Source organism: Amborella trichopoda, chromosome 1 (assembly GCF_054954075.1).
Source record: "Amborella trichopoda isolate Santa Cruz 75 chromosome 1, AtrichopodaSantaCruz75HAP2 v2.0, whole genome shotgun sequence".
Taxonomy (NCBI): domain Eukaryota; kingdom Viridiplantae; phylum Streptophyta; class Magnoliopsida; order Amborellales; family Amborellaceae; genus Amborella; species Amborella trichopoda.
Genome location: NC_142336.1, coordinates 48,580,267 through 48,595,927, shown reverse-complemented (window position 1 = coordinate 48,595,927; position 15,661 = coordinate 48,580,267). Strand labels below are relative to the sequence as shown.

At 32.9% G+C, this 15,661-nt stretch overlaps 1 long non-coding RNA gene across 1 annotated transcript; it reads left to right on the top strand.

The window, feature by feature from the left end:
• The first annotated feature begins 8,179 nt into the window (after positions 1-8,179).
• LOC148783894 (uncharacterized) lies at positions 8,180-13,944 on the top strand. The gene is made up of 3 exons (XR_016057863.1): positions 8,180-8,881; positions 9,263-9,332; positions 13,587-13,944. It is a non-coding gene; the product is annotated as an uncharacterized LOC148783894 (long non-coding RNA).
• The last annotated feature ends 1,717 nt before the right edge of the window (positions 13,945-15,661 follow it).

The window sequence follows — 15,661 nt, the reverse complement described above, 5'->3', positions numbered from 1 at the left end:
CCTCGCCCTACACAAACCGCACCCAATAAGTAAAGCCTCATCTCATAACTCCTTGAAAATTATAAGTCAATCATTTAAAACTTTTACATGGATCATATGGGCTTGAACATTATGGTTGTGAAAAAAAAACAGGATTTTAAGCTCTAAAAATAGTGTATATTATAACAAATTATCTAGACCATCTATTTTACCATAAAAATAAGTATCCATAGATCCGCAAGATCAGTACCACTTTTTAGTTTCAAATTTTATTGCTGGAGTTGGAAATTGATTTTAGATCCATCATAGAGATTTCCATTGCAAAAAATTACTTTCCCTAAAAGTTCTTGAGATGAGGCTTTATTTTGTTTCTATAAAGCCTAGGGCTTATAGAAACTTCATCCATATAAAATACACTAATATATATATATATATATATTTACCATGTTTTTATTTAAATTATGTATGTTACATATATTACATATGGAAAACGTTTATATAAGGTTGCAACTTTAAAATGTAGAATTAAAGATGCACCTCAAAAATCAATTATAAAAGGTTGTTCGGATGTTGAAAAACCTTTTAATTGATCATTTTGATATCTTGCACCATATTATCTGGATCGTTTATTTTCAAATTTTTCATGTGTTTATATATCTACTTGTACCATTTTTAGAGTATAAAATTTTATAATTAAATTCTCAAGCCATCCTAATCATTTTTTATATCCAATTACATTTATGATAGAATTAAGAGATGTGCCTTAATTGGATTATTTAAGGTTTCAACCATATACAACCCACACTAATTGTATGTTTATATTTAAATTATTAATATATATTTTTACTATACATAATATATATAATATATATTTGTATTACATATAGTATATTTATGAAATACAATATACTTATATAATACATATTTTATTATTTAATATATTTTATTAATATAATAGATATTTAAAATAGGAAAATTGTTTCATGCGGGCTGGACTGCATATCTACAATATGCGGTCCAAACGTATAAAGCATCCATTTTAAAGATGGATACACATAGGTGGTCCATCTAAAAACAAGTGTAACTAACGGTCCAAATGTTTTTTTAATATAATTATTATTTTTAGATTTCAATTTTTCTTTTTTTTCATATCCGTGATCTCAATATTAAAGATTATATATTCTCTAAAAATTGGATCAAATTATATTTAAAAAATATATTTATTGGCAAGCCCGCATTTCCATAATATGCGGGCAGGCCGCATAGAAACTGTGCTTTAGAATATTATACAAATATATATTAATAAAAAAAATATAAAATACATATAAAATACACTAGAATATATATTATATTATATTTTAAATATATATATATATTAATATTAATATTTATTTAAATTTAAATTTAAATTATTCATATGTATTTTTATTATACATAATACATTTAATATATATTTGTATATATAAAGAAATTTCCTCAAACCTTCTTTACTGCCTTGTGCGTAAGAAAAACAATTTCATCTACAACAATAGAACTTAAAATAGAAATTTGGTCCTCGAAGAGGGCCTCTTCCTCAAACCCTATTTTGCCTCCCTCCTTATATTTATATTTATATTTATATTGTTAATAATATTATATTATATATTATTTATTATATAGATTATTTATATTTATAAAATATTAAATTGTAATATATTATGTATATTATATATAATATATAGATTAGATTTATTACGTTACATAATATATATATATATATATATATATATATATATATATATATATATATATATATATATATATATATATATATATATATATATATATATATCATTATTTTTTAAATTATAAATTTTATTATATTTTATACTATATGTATTATATAAAATACAAATATATATTAATAAAATAATTATAACATATGTTATGTTATATATTACTGTATATGTTATACATTTATATTTAAAAGAAAAAATTTATATGGAGCCTAAGCTCTAAACAATCATGTCAGAGCCTATCTCAAAAATTTCAGTAGAAGAGGTTGTTTTGATACCCAAATATCGTCAAATTGATCATCTTAACATCAAGATGCATTGACATTAAAAAAATATTCAAGTTTTGGAAATAGTTCATCTTGCAATGCATTTTTGGACCATCAATTTTCAAGATTTTCAAGTTTTCATAGATCTACTCGATCTCCACTATTTTTTAAGCTTTAAATTTCACAATTAGAGATGAAAATATATTTTAAGGCTATTATAAAGACCACATTACGCGACTCTATTTGAAGGTGGGCTCTACTTTGATTATATTTGAAGGTGGGCTCTACTTTGATTATTTAGAGTCTCGGCTCTATACAAACCTATATATTAGAAATACATATAAAGAATACACTATAAATATGTGTTATATTATGATATATTTTTTATATATTTATAATGTATATATCTTATATTATATAAAATACAAATATGTATTAATAAAATAAATATGAAATACACAATATTATTTATTATATTATGCCATATATAATATATTTAATAAAATAAATATAAAATACATTATGTTATGGACCCGGTTTCTATGTGGCCAAGCCCGCATATGTAGAAATGTAAGCCTCTTAATAAATCTATTTTTGAGATGGATTTTAAAACTTAATTTTTAAAGACATGTAATCTCTAACATGGAGATCATGAATATGAAAAAATAAATAATTTTTAAAAACTAAAGATAATAATTCTAGTAAGAAAACATTTGGACCGTTAGTTTATATTGTTTTTAGATAGAACACCTACTTGCATCCATATTTACGATGGATGCTTTAAACTTTTTGAACAACATATATAGAAATGCGGTCCAGCCCGCATGAAACAATTTTCCTTATATTATATGTTTTATATCTTTTTAGGAAATGATATCTTGTAAACATATCTTTAGGCTTATTACTTCTAAAAATCTAGGAAACCATAATCTCTCTTCTAATCTCTAAGTACCTCTTAATCACTCTCTCTCAAATTGTGCTACTCTCTCTCTAAAATTAAGATGTGGAAATGCAAAATATGGTATGTTCAGATAATGATTCTCTTTCTCTTAAAAGTACATATTCTATCTCTCTCTCTTCCCTTTAAAGAAGGGATTGTGTCTCACAATTGGAGGACAATCATTCCTTTGTGGTAACAAATACTCCAGATCATTCTCGGCTAATAAAATATCGTCCACATACAAAGATAATATCTGAATGTTTTTCTTATACTTCTTAATGCATATATGCAATGATCTTCTTGAAGCATTTTAAAACCATAAGTTATTATAGCCTTATGAAATTTGATAACCATTGTCTTGATGACTGTTTGAGACGATATATGGACTTATTGAGCTTGCACACTATGCGCTCAAGGCCAGAGGCTACAAAACCTTTAGGTTGCTCCATATAGATCTCTTCCATTAAGTCACCATTCATAAAATCTGTCTCACATTCATTTGAAAGAGTTTCAGGTTCATATGTGGGATGATTGCTAGGATTAGGTGAATAGAAGTCATTCTCACCACCATGGAGAATGTCTCATCGTAGTACACTCCCTCAATTTGGGTGAACCCTTTCACCACTAAGCGGGCTTTATACTTATCTATAGTTTCATCTACCTTCCTCTTGATTTTCAAGACCCACTTATTTTTAATTGATCTTCTATTAGGCGGCAAATCCACAAGTTCCCATATTTGATTATGCTTCATAGAATTAAGCTCGTCTTTCATAGCAGAAATCCACTGGTCCACAACATGAGAATTAAATGCCTCTTAGGCTCATTAGCATCAAGTGAAATGCATGTGAGACCCTCTACTTCGAAGCGTCTACGAAGAACTTTTCCATGTTAACTCATTCGAAGTTTGACCTACGATTCACTCTCAATAAGTGTCTCTAGCATGGTCGGTGACTCAATATGGGTCATATACTCATTCTCAACCAGTGGCTTACTCCCACTATCATTGACAATCATGGAAAAACTGCCACTATTGTCCTCAAGTGAAGGAACTATCTCAATGTCTGTCTGAGATTCAGGCTCTTTATAAAGCTTTTCAGACGTACGAGATTGCTTCTTTTTAAGGAATTTCGTCTCTATAAAATCTACATCGCGAGATTCTATTTTCTTCATCCCGCCACCGTCATGTTCTTGACATAACACATATTCACTTGAATGCTCATAATATTTGACAAAAATGCACTCGCGAGACCACTTTTCTAGTTTCCCTGTCAATTGAGAAGGGCTATGAACATGTGCAGCTGACCCTCAAGGACGTAAATGAGAAAGATCTTGCTTTCTACCTATCCATAACTCATATGGGGTCTTAGAAATAGATTTTGATGGCTCTCTGTTTAAGACATACATCACAATAAGGAGTACATCTCCCCAAAATGAAATTGGGATGTTAGCGCGAGCCATCATAGACCTCTATATCTAACAGAGTACGATTCATTCTTTCTGCAACACCATTTTGTTGCGGAGTGTAGGACATCAACTTTGTCTTCGAATTCCCTTATTTTCACAAAACTTCTTAAATTGATCAGATAAGTATTCTCGCTCTCAATCAATGCGAAGAACCTTAATTCTTCTGTCCAACTGATTTTCAACCTCTAGCATAAAATAACGAAAGTAATCTATTGCTTGCGATTTATGCCAGATTATGTACACATACCCGTAGCAAGTATAATCATTGATAAATATGATAAAATAACAGGAACTGTCACATGTCATCTCATTAAATGGATCACAAATGTCAGAATATATGATATCTAGAAAATCAGTTGCTCTCTTTGCTTTAGAAAATGGCTTTCTAGTTGATTTTCCAGCTATACATAGTTCACAGATAGGCAAATCTATTTTGGATAAAATCAACAATCCTTCTTTGGCTAATCGAATCATCCTATCTTTTACTATATGGGTAAATCTAGCATGCCACATTATGGAGTTGTGTGTAATATAAGAGGTGGAAAAGGATGACGATGTCATATAGGTAAAGGAAGTGAACAATTAACATCACCATTATCCAAAATAAATAAGTCATTCATAATCTGGTCATAACAGTGAAAACCATTTGGAAATGAAAAAGTAGCATAATTAAGCATGAAACAGATAAAGTAATCGTCTCTAACTAGACATAAAACTAAAAGCAAACTTTTTTTCATTCCGGGAGCATTGATGACGTCATGGAGAAGAAGTGTTCGTCCACTTCAGAATCAGAGTTGGTAAGTTCCAACACCTAGCACATCCTCTGATGCGTAATTTCTCATGAAGATCTTTTAACTTCCAACCGGCAAAGTTTGGAGCTTAACGTTCTCGATCCCTTGCTATATGCCTTGTCGCTCCTGAATCCACAATCCACCCAGTAAATTGTGAATGACCAACAAGCACCTGAGTGCAAACATTTGCATGGCTAGGGAAATTAGTTCATACCTTTCTAGGTTCAGGACATTCGCGTGCATAGTGGCCCTTCTTCTCGCAATTATAGCAAGTTATTTCAGATTTGTCACTTGTGCGTCTCCTGCATTTATGCCTAACATTTTTCTTTTCTTCGGCCTCTTGCTTAGGTTGCTCCTTCCTTTTAGGTGCCCCATTCCTAAACTTACCTCGAGGTTTATGGCCTTGAGGCCTATTTGATTGGGCAACTAGAACAGTTCCAACTCCAGAAGATGAGCGAAACTCAACCTCTATCTAAAGGTGAAGAGAAAGATGGGAAAAAATTGTTACAATTTTATTATGCAGCATCAATGACTTTATGTTTTCTCAAGATTCTGAAAGAGACCTAATAAATACGAGCATATGTTGCTCATGACTGAGTTTGTTTCCAGCTGCCTCTAGGTCACGTGTCATTTGAGACATTTTCGGACATGGTCTGCCATCGACACATTTGAAAGCATTTTGTATGTCTCAAAAGCCATATATAAGGCTCATAACCGAGCAGCAGAAGTGCCAGCATACTTATGTTGAAGCGCATCCCACAAAGCCTTTGTCGTAGTGAATCCATTGAATTCAGGAGTGAGGTCATCAGCCATAACACTTAACAAAGTAAAGCGAGTACTACGGTCAGTATTGTCTCATGCCTCATACTCACGGAGAAATTCTTTAGCGGCACCTTGTTCAGGTTTTTGCTTAATGGTAGTTAGGTGTTCAAGTTTACCTTGCTCATTTAGAAGGTATTACATTTTCCTATGCCACATAGGAAAATTGCTCCCACTCAACTTTTCACCTTTAGTGAGATCTGCGAACACATTTTTAGAAGTCATTCTAAGTCAAAATAATAAAATTGCACCAATTATTATGCATGTTTTATGGTTTGTTTGATCCATGATTGTACTTAGATTATCATTTTTACCCTTGTTAATTTTCTAGCTACTTGAAAAACTTGACCCTTAAAAGTCTTGATATGAAAATTTCGCATGGCCACATTGAACTCTTGCTTGTAATCAATACAGAGTTTCTTTCTTGGATGTAGCATCTCAAATACCTCACAATTTGCAAGAGATATACCTTCCTAGATGTACTCCCACAAAAAAAAAAAGCCATTTTATCTGCCCTTAAAATGCCAAAAAAAAAGAGTAGGGCCCAACCCTGCATGGCTTAGCATATAAGGCCTATCAAGATTAGTTAGCCATGATGCTCATAGTCTAAGATGCCTCAACTTGCATAACCCAAGCGTAAGACCAACACGACTATGTGGTCGGTATATAAGGTTACATAGTGCACATGCCTATGGTCTTAATATAACCATCATGTGCACTTTGCAACATCATAAGCCAACCATAACTAAGCCTTCACAAGTAAGGAGGGAACGATAATGCAGGCACAATCGGGAACCCGGTTACATGATGGCTCTGAGACTAATATTGGGAAAATACGGTCCAACGACGAAAGTAGAAGCAAAATAATCAATCGGGAACCAAGTATCATACCTGAGTGCTCACAAAACAGTTTCGGTGAACGAATGTAGAAAGGAATGATCAACTCACGTAGGCACATCCGATAACTACTAGAGCTGCCAAAATCTGTTCCACACTGTAAATCCCGAGCGAGGTGGAAACTCACAAATACTCCAACAAGTGCGATTGAGGAGCAATCCGAGCTCGAGTCTCACGTACAACTTTATCTCTAAGGGTTGGTTTTATCCTTAGAACTTGAATAAGAGATAGATTGTACTCACACTCTCACACACATTTTCTCTCTCTCTTTCTCAATGGGAGTTCTCACACCTTTCTCATGTGTATGTTGTTGTGTGGAGAGACCTCCAACCCCCGCCCCCCCCCCCCCCCCCCCCTTTTATAATGAGAAAAATTGTTCTCATTCATGTAGGAGTAACCCCCTCATGAAGAGATGCAATCTCTCCCCACCTCCTTTCATGTAGTAACGTAAGTCAAACATGAAAGGGTATCGTTTACGTGAGTGTACCCTCACACTAAGAATGCATCCTCATGTCTACACTTATAATTATTTAGGATTAACTTTCTGCAACCCTAAATTTGCTACCTTGTATGTACTTCCTTGATGTCCCATAATGTCCCATAAGATTTAGTCCTGATAAAATCAGAGTAGAAGCATCAAGTTTGGAATCACTATTACTTATTTTGATTTCATCATTCCCGATGTGTATTTGATGCACTTTTGTTTGTGAATGAGCAACACTAAAAATTTCTCCTGACATGGCATCTGTTGTCATGGAATACACATAAGAGTTTATCTGAAGTTGTTTCTCTAAATCTGAAATTTTTAAGTGTCCCATGAAGTAAGTCACCACAAGTTCTTATTATCCTTTTTACTCACTATTTTGAGTATGTTTCAGGTTTCCTTTCATTTATTCACTTTCCTTTCAATCTTTCTCTGTCATCTCAATTCCATCTTGAAACCTTAGCCCATCTTCACCTAAAGCCAACAATTAGAGATGTGGTATAAGTTAGTCTTTTCCTTCGTTCTTGTTGGAAAATTGTAATACTACTATCTCCAACCCAAATTGGAAATAAATATTAAAAGTGATGGTGTGTCCCTGAGAATTCAAAAATACATTCATATGTGAAATCGACAGGAAAATTTCATCCGTTTTTTGTTCGTTTGTTTGGCTTTTCATTTTTGTTACTTATACTGGTTCTCTTATTTTTTATTTTTTTTTGTTTCAGTGATTATTTGTTGTTTACATATTTAGTTGCTTGTATTTGTTTGTTTACCCTTTCTCCTACTATATTGCATTGCAGAACGGAGATATGAATGGTACACAAAGGTGGTATCCAACGAATGTGGAGTTGGACTACCATATTATAGAGCATCCCAAACCAGCAGATGCCGTGTGCTTAGGCGCACACCTCGGAGCCGTCCACCCATACCGTGTGGGTGTGTTTAGCCCAGCTACTCGTTGGTCATTGCAGCCCTTTGTGCCTAGGAGCAGACCTCGGTGCCCACCACCTATACTGTCTAGCTCGGGCTTCCCGATGGCCCTCGTGGCCCAATGCCTAGACACACTTCTTGTCAAGCTCGAGCTTCCTGGTTTGCGCCTTTTGGGCTTTGGATACCCGCGGACTCGCATGCGTGTTAGACTCCTTGGTCCGTGTTTCAAGATGGGCCGTATGGGGAGCCCGCAGGCCTGCGCCATGAGCACGCAGTTGGCCCAAGGGGCCGTCCAATCGACGCATGCTTTCATCCCCCGGTCATGGCGGCATCCCCTTGTGCAGGAGCGACCACTTGGGCTCCTGCCTCCTTGGTGACCCTCACTGGTCCACCCGGCGAGCCAAACGATGGGCCGTCAACGAGGACGTTCTGCATCCGACCGCGGGGCACTGCCAGCCCCTGTCTGCTTCCCCCCGAACAATTTCAAACTCTCTTTTCAATCGAAACATTTTGATCGAAAAAGACCCTTGTGATAAGTACATTTCTTAAATATTAAGACAGAAGAATCAGACGCACTTTTGATATTTAGAATGCACCACTCACTGGGTGATGGGCTTCGCTAATTCCAGTTTTTAAAGAATGTGTTAAGTCTGTTTCTTACTCAAAAAGAAAGGACACAAGAGAAAAACAAGATGTATCACGCAAATCTATTTTAGCAAATTTTTGCCATAATCCAAACCATATGGTGCACGTTTTGGGATCTTCCAAGGCTGATATTGGACAACATCATCTTAAAAGATACCACCAGCTTCATAAAGCCTTCATGAGACTACTGTTCATCAAAACAGTTTCATGCTATAGGGAACATATGGTTATATTAGTTTCTGATTATTTTTATAAAACTTTGATTTTTACAGACCGTAAACAACGTGATGCTCGGTGTCTTGGCCGCTGGCCTTGTGGAATACCTGCATAAACATCACAAGAGTAAGGATTTTTAGTTATTTGTTTATGCACTAGATCTTATTCTCTCTTTTTTCTTGTAAACCTAAAAATGATTGTAGATTTCGATGGCAAAGCCTGCGTTTGATCTTATGTTTTACTAAACATGAGACAAAAGGTAAGATTCACTTAAAATGCTGGCTTCTCAATATATTACTATCATAATCATGGAAATAATTTATGATTGTTGGGACAGAACATAGTGAATAAGAAATAAGAGAATAATGTTTCTGATAACTATATTTTACGAATGTTAATCCTTATTTTTCTTCTCATACGCTCATTTTTGTGTTGCTTAACACCTTATACGCGTGTTACTGGTGAACTTCAAGTTTGTGGTACTGTGAGTAATGAATATTCTGTCAATCACACCATTATTCTATCAATAATATCCCCAGAAGATCTGTATGCTCAATATAGTTACAGAGCCATCCTCTTAATGCATATACCGTATATAATGAGTAATGCACTTGATGCAATAGTACCCCAAAAAATCACTTATGTTGATAAGGCAGATTTTCTTCCTAGATGCAATAGTCCGAAAGGGTCCTCGCATTGGTAAATCAAAATGAAATTTTTTGTTGGTATGTACTCTGTAGATATCTGAGGATAATTCCATTGGAAGGTAATTTCATAAACAAAGTGACCCCACCCCACCACACCTAAATGACATTTGGTAATGTAATATGATTAATTATCAGAAAGGGGGTAAGAGAAGACATGCTCATGTCTTGGATAAAAGCCACAATCTAAACTATCGTACCTAAAAGACAACATAGATATTGAATTTAGAAACAAACACATTACTTTTGCACTTGGAAGAAATAAAGCATGCATCAATTATTGAAGTGGTAGATCTTCTGGTTCCTAGAAACCAACGTGATCGTAATTAACATCAATTAACATGTTTAGGATGACATGAGTAGCTCATGACTTGGGGTACTTAACAAAAGAAAAGAAAAAAGCTCATGACGTGGTGGATCTTAGGTAGTGAATTATCCTATGAACTATTTTAAGACAATTGCTAAGGTGTAAGTCCATGTGTTAGCTAGTGCCATGTACTTGCAATCTTGAAGTCTATATGAATCATATTCAGAGACCGAACACTGCCTAGTGTTAACCAGTCAGTTGCCTACATAGTCTAGGACCAAGGACACCTTAGCCATCTGTTTTGAAGTATCTCATATTTCAACTGAAATGGAATGTCCTTGGTCTTCTTGTCTGGTGGAGCAGCTAGAGAAATGAGATTCCCGGTTTATGATAAATGCATCTGTTCAACCTATATTAAGCTAAAATTAAGGGTGGAACACATGTCATTCGACTACGAACAGACCCTAATGGGAGATGAGAGTTTAAGGTAGTTATACAGTTTAGGGTAAGAATAAAGACACATTGGCCTAAATTTAGGTTGGAATTTACTAATTGCCATTTAGATGAATACGATTGATATCTCATTCCTATCTTAATACATTTCTATTGCCTATATGGATAAATTTAAATTGACTTTATTCCTTCATGTTAATGCCTCTCTCTTTATATAGGTTGGTTCTTTCCTTACCATAGCCTCTATCTAATATAGGTCTCATTACTTATCTCATACTGATTTAGATAACCTACTTGATTTTTTTCATGTATCAAATGGCTCCCTCTTTGCACTCCAATATGTTTCTTCCTATCTCCTCTCTCCTAAATTGGTTTATCTCCCACATAATCATCCATATCTATCATTTGAAAGGAATTAACTAAATTTTCAGAGTACTATCCAATAGCCAAATTTGTCTAATATAATCAAATACTAAAAATAAAATTATATGAATTTATTATAAGTAATTTAAAGTTAAGATAATAATTTAAATTATTATTATTAACTGTTTTTTATAGTAATATTAGAAGCGTTCAGTTTCTATAAGATTGCAACCTTAAACAATCCAATTAAGGCGCACCTTAAAATTTTATCATAACATGTAATTTTGTTGTAAAAAATTCTTAGTATTATCTTAAAATCTATTTTCATACCTAATTAGAAAATTTTAAATCCCAAAAATGGTCAAAATCAAATAGATCTATAAATATATGAAAATCTTGAAAATGGACGGTCTAGATAATTGTTGCAAGATGCATTATTTCTGGGACTTAAAAACTTTTTTTTTCATATTCATATATCTCGATGTCGAGATGATCGACTAGAGTGTTTTTTCAATATTAAAACAATATTTCCGATATATTTTTGAGGTGCATCTGTGATTCTACATTTTAAGGTTGCAACCTTATATAAACTTTTCCTATGTTAGAATTATTATAATAAATATTACAACAATTATGAAAATATAATAAGAATCGTAGATAAATATTATGCATAATGGAACTTTTCCATTGGAAAATCATGTAATTATTTAGGTGATCGGTTAACGTATATCAATATACTATTCCATCGCATATTTGCAAAAATATAACATATCCACATACTCTTGATTACATATTTACGTAATTATTTATATGATCACTTATTTCATTTCTACATACAACGCACAAAACCCCACAAGTATGATATAATACCAAAAAAAAAAAAAAAAAAAGTTACATTAGGTATGGACTATACTAACAGAATATTATCTCAATTGTAATGTTGATCTTTAGAGAAATCAATTGCTTTATGCTAAACAACATTACAATGCATAATGCATTTCTATGAAACCACTTAACTCTTCGAGGGTGATGTATATAATAATGCAGTTCACCCAAAAATGAATACATGCTTCATTATGACAAAAGAAATGTTATTATTATTCATAAAATACATTGGATAAAAATCTAAATTTTGTAAAGTTATCCTTCAATCTTTGTGATTCTGGCACTTCGTTAAGATGACGTAGCCGAAACCTCATCTAAGAAGATGGAGGAATTTTCGTGAAGCATTAGAGGAGCTCCACAAAAAGTTCCTCAAAATCCCTTTTATTTTTTTAGCCATAAAGAATGGAACTTTTATTTTTTTAACCATAAAGAATAGAATTTATATAATAAATATCTTGTATATAGGTAAATTCGCCAGACATGATCGCAATAAAGTGATTCTTCTCCCAAAAATAAGTATTTATATTTCTAGAGATCCAACTTAAATTAGATTATCTGTATTACTTTATCCCACACGGCTAACGGAAGCCTTCCATCATAGATAGGCATTCCAAGATATGTAATTGGAAATTGATCCGCTTTACACTCCAACATGCCAGCCAACTCCAAAACCAGATTGTCACCACAATTGATCCCCATCATAGAAGTTTTATTAAAATTCACTTTAAGCCCCAAAGCCACCTTGTAGCAGCATAGGAAAGTGGCTATACTATTAATCTTAGCAGCTTCTACTCCACATAATATCAGGGTATCATCAGCATATTGTAAATGCGATATACAATGCCCTCTATTAGATACCCTGAATCTTTAAAAGTTACCCCTACTCTCCACATTTCTTATTAGAAAGTTGAAGCACTCAACATAAATTGTGAAAAGAAATGGCGATAGGGGATCACCTTGGTGTAGTCCTCGAGAGGCTTTAAAGAAACCCGCAGGACTTCCCTTATAAAGAATGGTGAAATGGACCGATGACAGGCATTCATAGATCCAGCTCCTCCATTTTTATCCAAAACCCATATTTTTCATGATTTAGAACAACACACTCCACTCCACCTTATCGTACGCCTTTTCCATATCTAGCTTGATCACTACCCTAAGCATCCCACTCAGAACTTTAGAACGAACACACTCCTGAGCTACCAACACATTATATGTGATTAATCTGTCTATCATAAGGTCCCGAAAAAATCAATAGCAACACCATTTTCAATATTTCTCAGTTGATATGCCTAATAAGATCATTATATGTTTATGCGCTTAATAAGATCATTATATGTTTTGTGAAATGATATTGGGGACGTATATCGTGTTATCACCTAATGAAAATTTGCACAAATTTTTTTGTCAAGGACCTTAAATTCTAAGAATTCATGACATAAAATTAGTGTTCAATAACTTAATTGTATCCTTACACTAACTAGAAATCATTTCCTTATTTCATGTTTATATATGATTATTAATTTTTCTCTTTTGTTTTAGGCAATATGTAGTATTAGCTATTTGTCTGTTATCTAATTTTTTATTATCTCTATGTTTGCCCTGAAATTTTGCCCTTTGGACAAACCTGGTATATTATTATTTTTTGACTTACTATGTTCTCAACTGCAGCCGTTCAAGCGAAGAAGAAAAGAATTCAAAGATAATTTGGAGAAGGAAACGAATTTAGGGATGATCCGGAGAGGATTTGGTGTCAATTGGGTTGAATATTTGGAGTGGAGGGGTATTTAGAATTGCGGATAATCGCTATCTTTATTCGAAGAAGTTTAGGACAATGTTTGTATAACGTCGAGTTTAAATTAGTTTATTGTATACAAGGTGTCAACGTTATATTATAAGAATGAGCCTTTATAATATAAGGAAATAAGACATCTCAAAAACCCACTGGAGAAAGGTTTTTCTGACCAATTGGTAGACTCTCCCGTTGATCATCTTGAATTTTTTAAGAAATAATGCATCTTGTCACATATTATTTGAAAAATCCTTTAAGTATTTATAGATGTATTCAACTTGTATGTTTTTAAGCTTTAATTTCACATGAAAATAGATTTACTATCGCAAGAATTTGTCTTGGGAACCGCTTAGGACAAGGTTTGCAGGTGCGCCTTTGTTTGGTGGTCTAAAGTTGACACCAAAGGTAAATAGCCCCCCAAAATTTAATATGGAAAAGTATAGAATGAATTTTTTTGTGCAAGGTGGTGACGTGGTGAGAATTAATCTTGACCTTTGGATATGAAATTGCATCCTATTTATTCCATTGATCAAGCACAAAGTCCAAACGAAATTTTTTGAAACTTTGTGATACGCTAAAGCTATCAAATTTCACATCATAATGGTTATAAGAAAATTGTGATCTCCTTGTACAATAGATAAATGGTCTCATTGTATCTCATTTAATACACTACATAAGTTGTTTGTGTCCTCCCTTATTGTACTCAATGTTCGTAAAATCGAACCGAAACCGTTAACTGGACATGAGCCCGGAAGCGATGTAACCGGCCAATTCAACCCCTCTAACCGAGCAAGTCCCAGACGGTTAAAAAAGTATTAAAATAAACAATAAAAAAATAAAAAAAAATCTACTAAAATATGAAAAACATATAAAGAATGTTTATAACAAAATGCACTCAAATGAAATTGAAAATTAATGAAATAAAAAAGTGGATTTTAACAAATTGATTTGTGCCTAGAGGTATTTTTAAAAAAATTTGAAAAAGATGGGAAGATATAAAAGTGAATATTAATGATCAAAACAATTTTTAATCTTTTAACATAATGTAAAGAATAGTAAAACGGTGTTAAAAAATCAACTTGACCAACTCCTTTTTTAAAAAAGAAAATAAAAAAAATATTAAGTTTGATATAGGCCCTTCTTTTTATCAACCAAATAGTAAATGGTGTATTGGTTAGTGTGCCTAATATTAAATAATTTCTTATAATTTTAGTTCGATTCCGACAAGAGAAAATGAAGTCATAAAAAAAAAACATTGTTGGTAATTGAGATAAAACTTAATCATCACAACTAACAGCAAACCATTCTAATATATTTGATATGAATTTGAAGTCGTATTCTATTTAAAGTTTAAAATACCGGTTAATCATTAAAATGGAAACCGACCATTGGCTGATTCCGATCTAACCGAGTGGGTAACCGTTATTTCCTAGGGCCTAGATCACAATTTATCTCATTAGGCATAAGTTATATTATCTAAAATTAATACATTCTAGTTAATACTATTTTGTCACTTTTTTGGGACACTATTTAATTATGGGTGAAGTTTGTATAGAGCTTAAGCTCCAAACACTGGAACGAGAGCCTACTTTCAAATAGTGTCAAGAAATGCGGTTTCAATATTTGAAATCTTTGTTATAAATTTAAAATAGATTTCCATCTTTATTTATAAAGTTTAAAGCTTTAAAAATAGTGTAAATCAAACAGATCTATGAAAACTTAAAAATATTGAAAATTGACGGTCCAAAACCATGTTACAAATTACACAATGTTCTAAATCTAAAATCCATTTTTTTCTCATGTCAATGCATCTTGAATGCATCTTGATTTTGAGATGATCAATTTGATAGATATTTGGGCATCAAAACCGCCTCTTATGGTGAAACTTTTTAGGTAGGCTCTAATTTTAATGTTTAGAGCCTCAGCTCTATATAAACTTTTCCCTTTAATTATA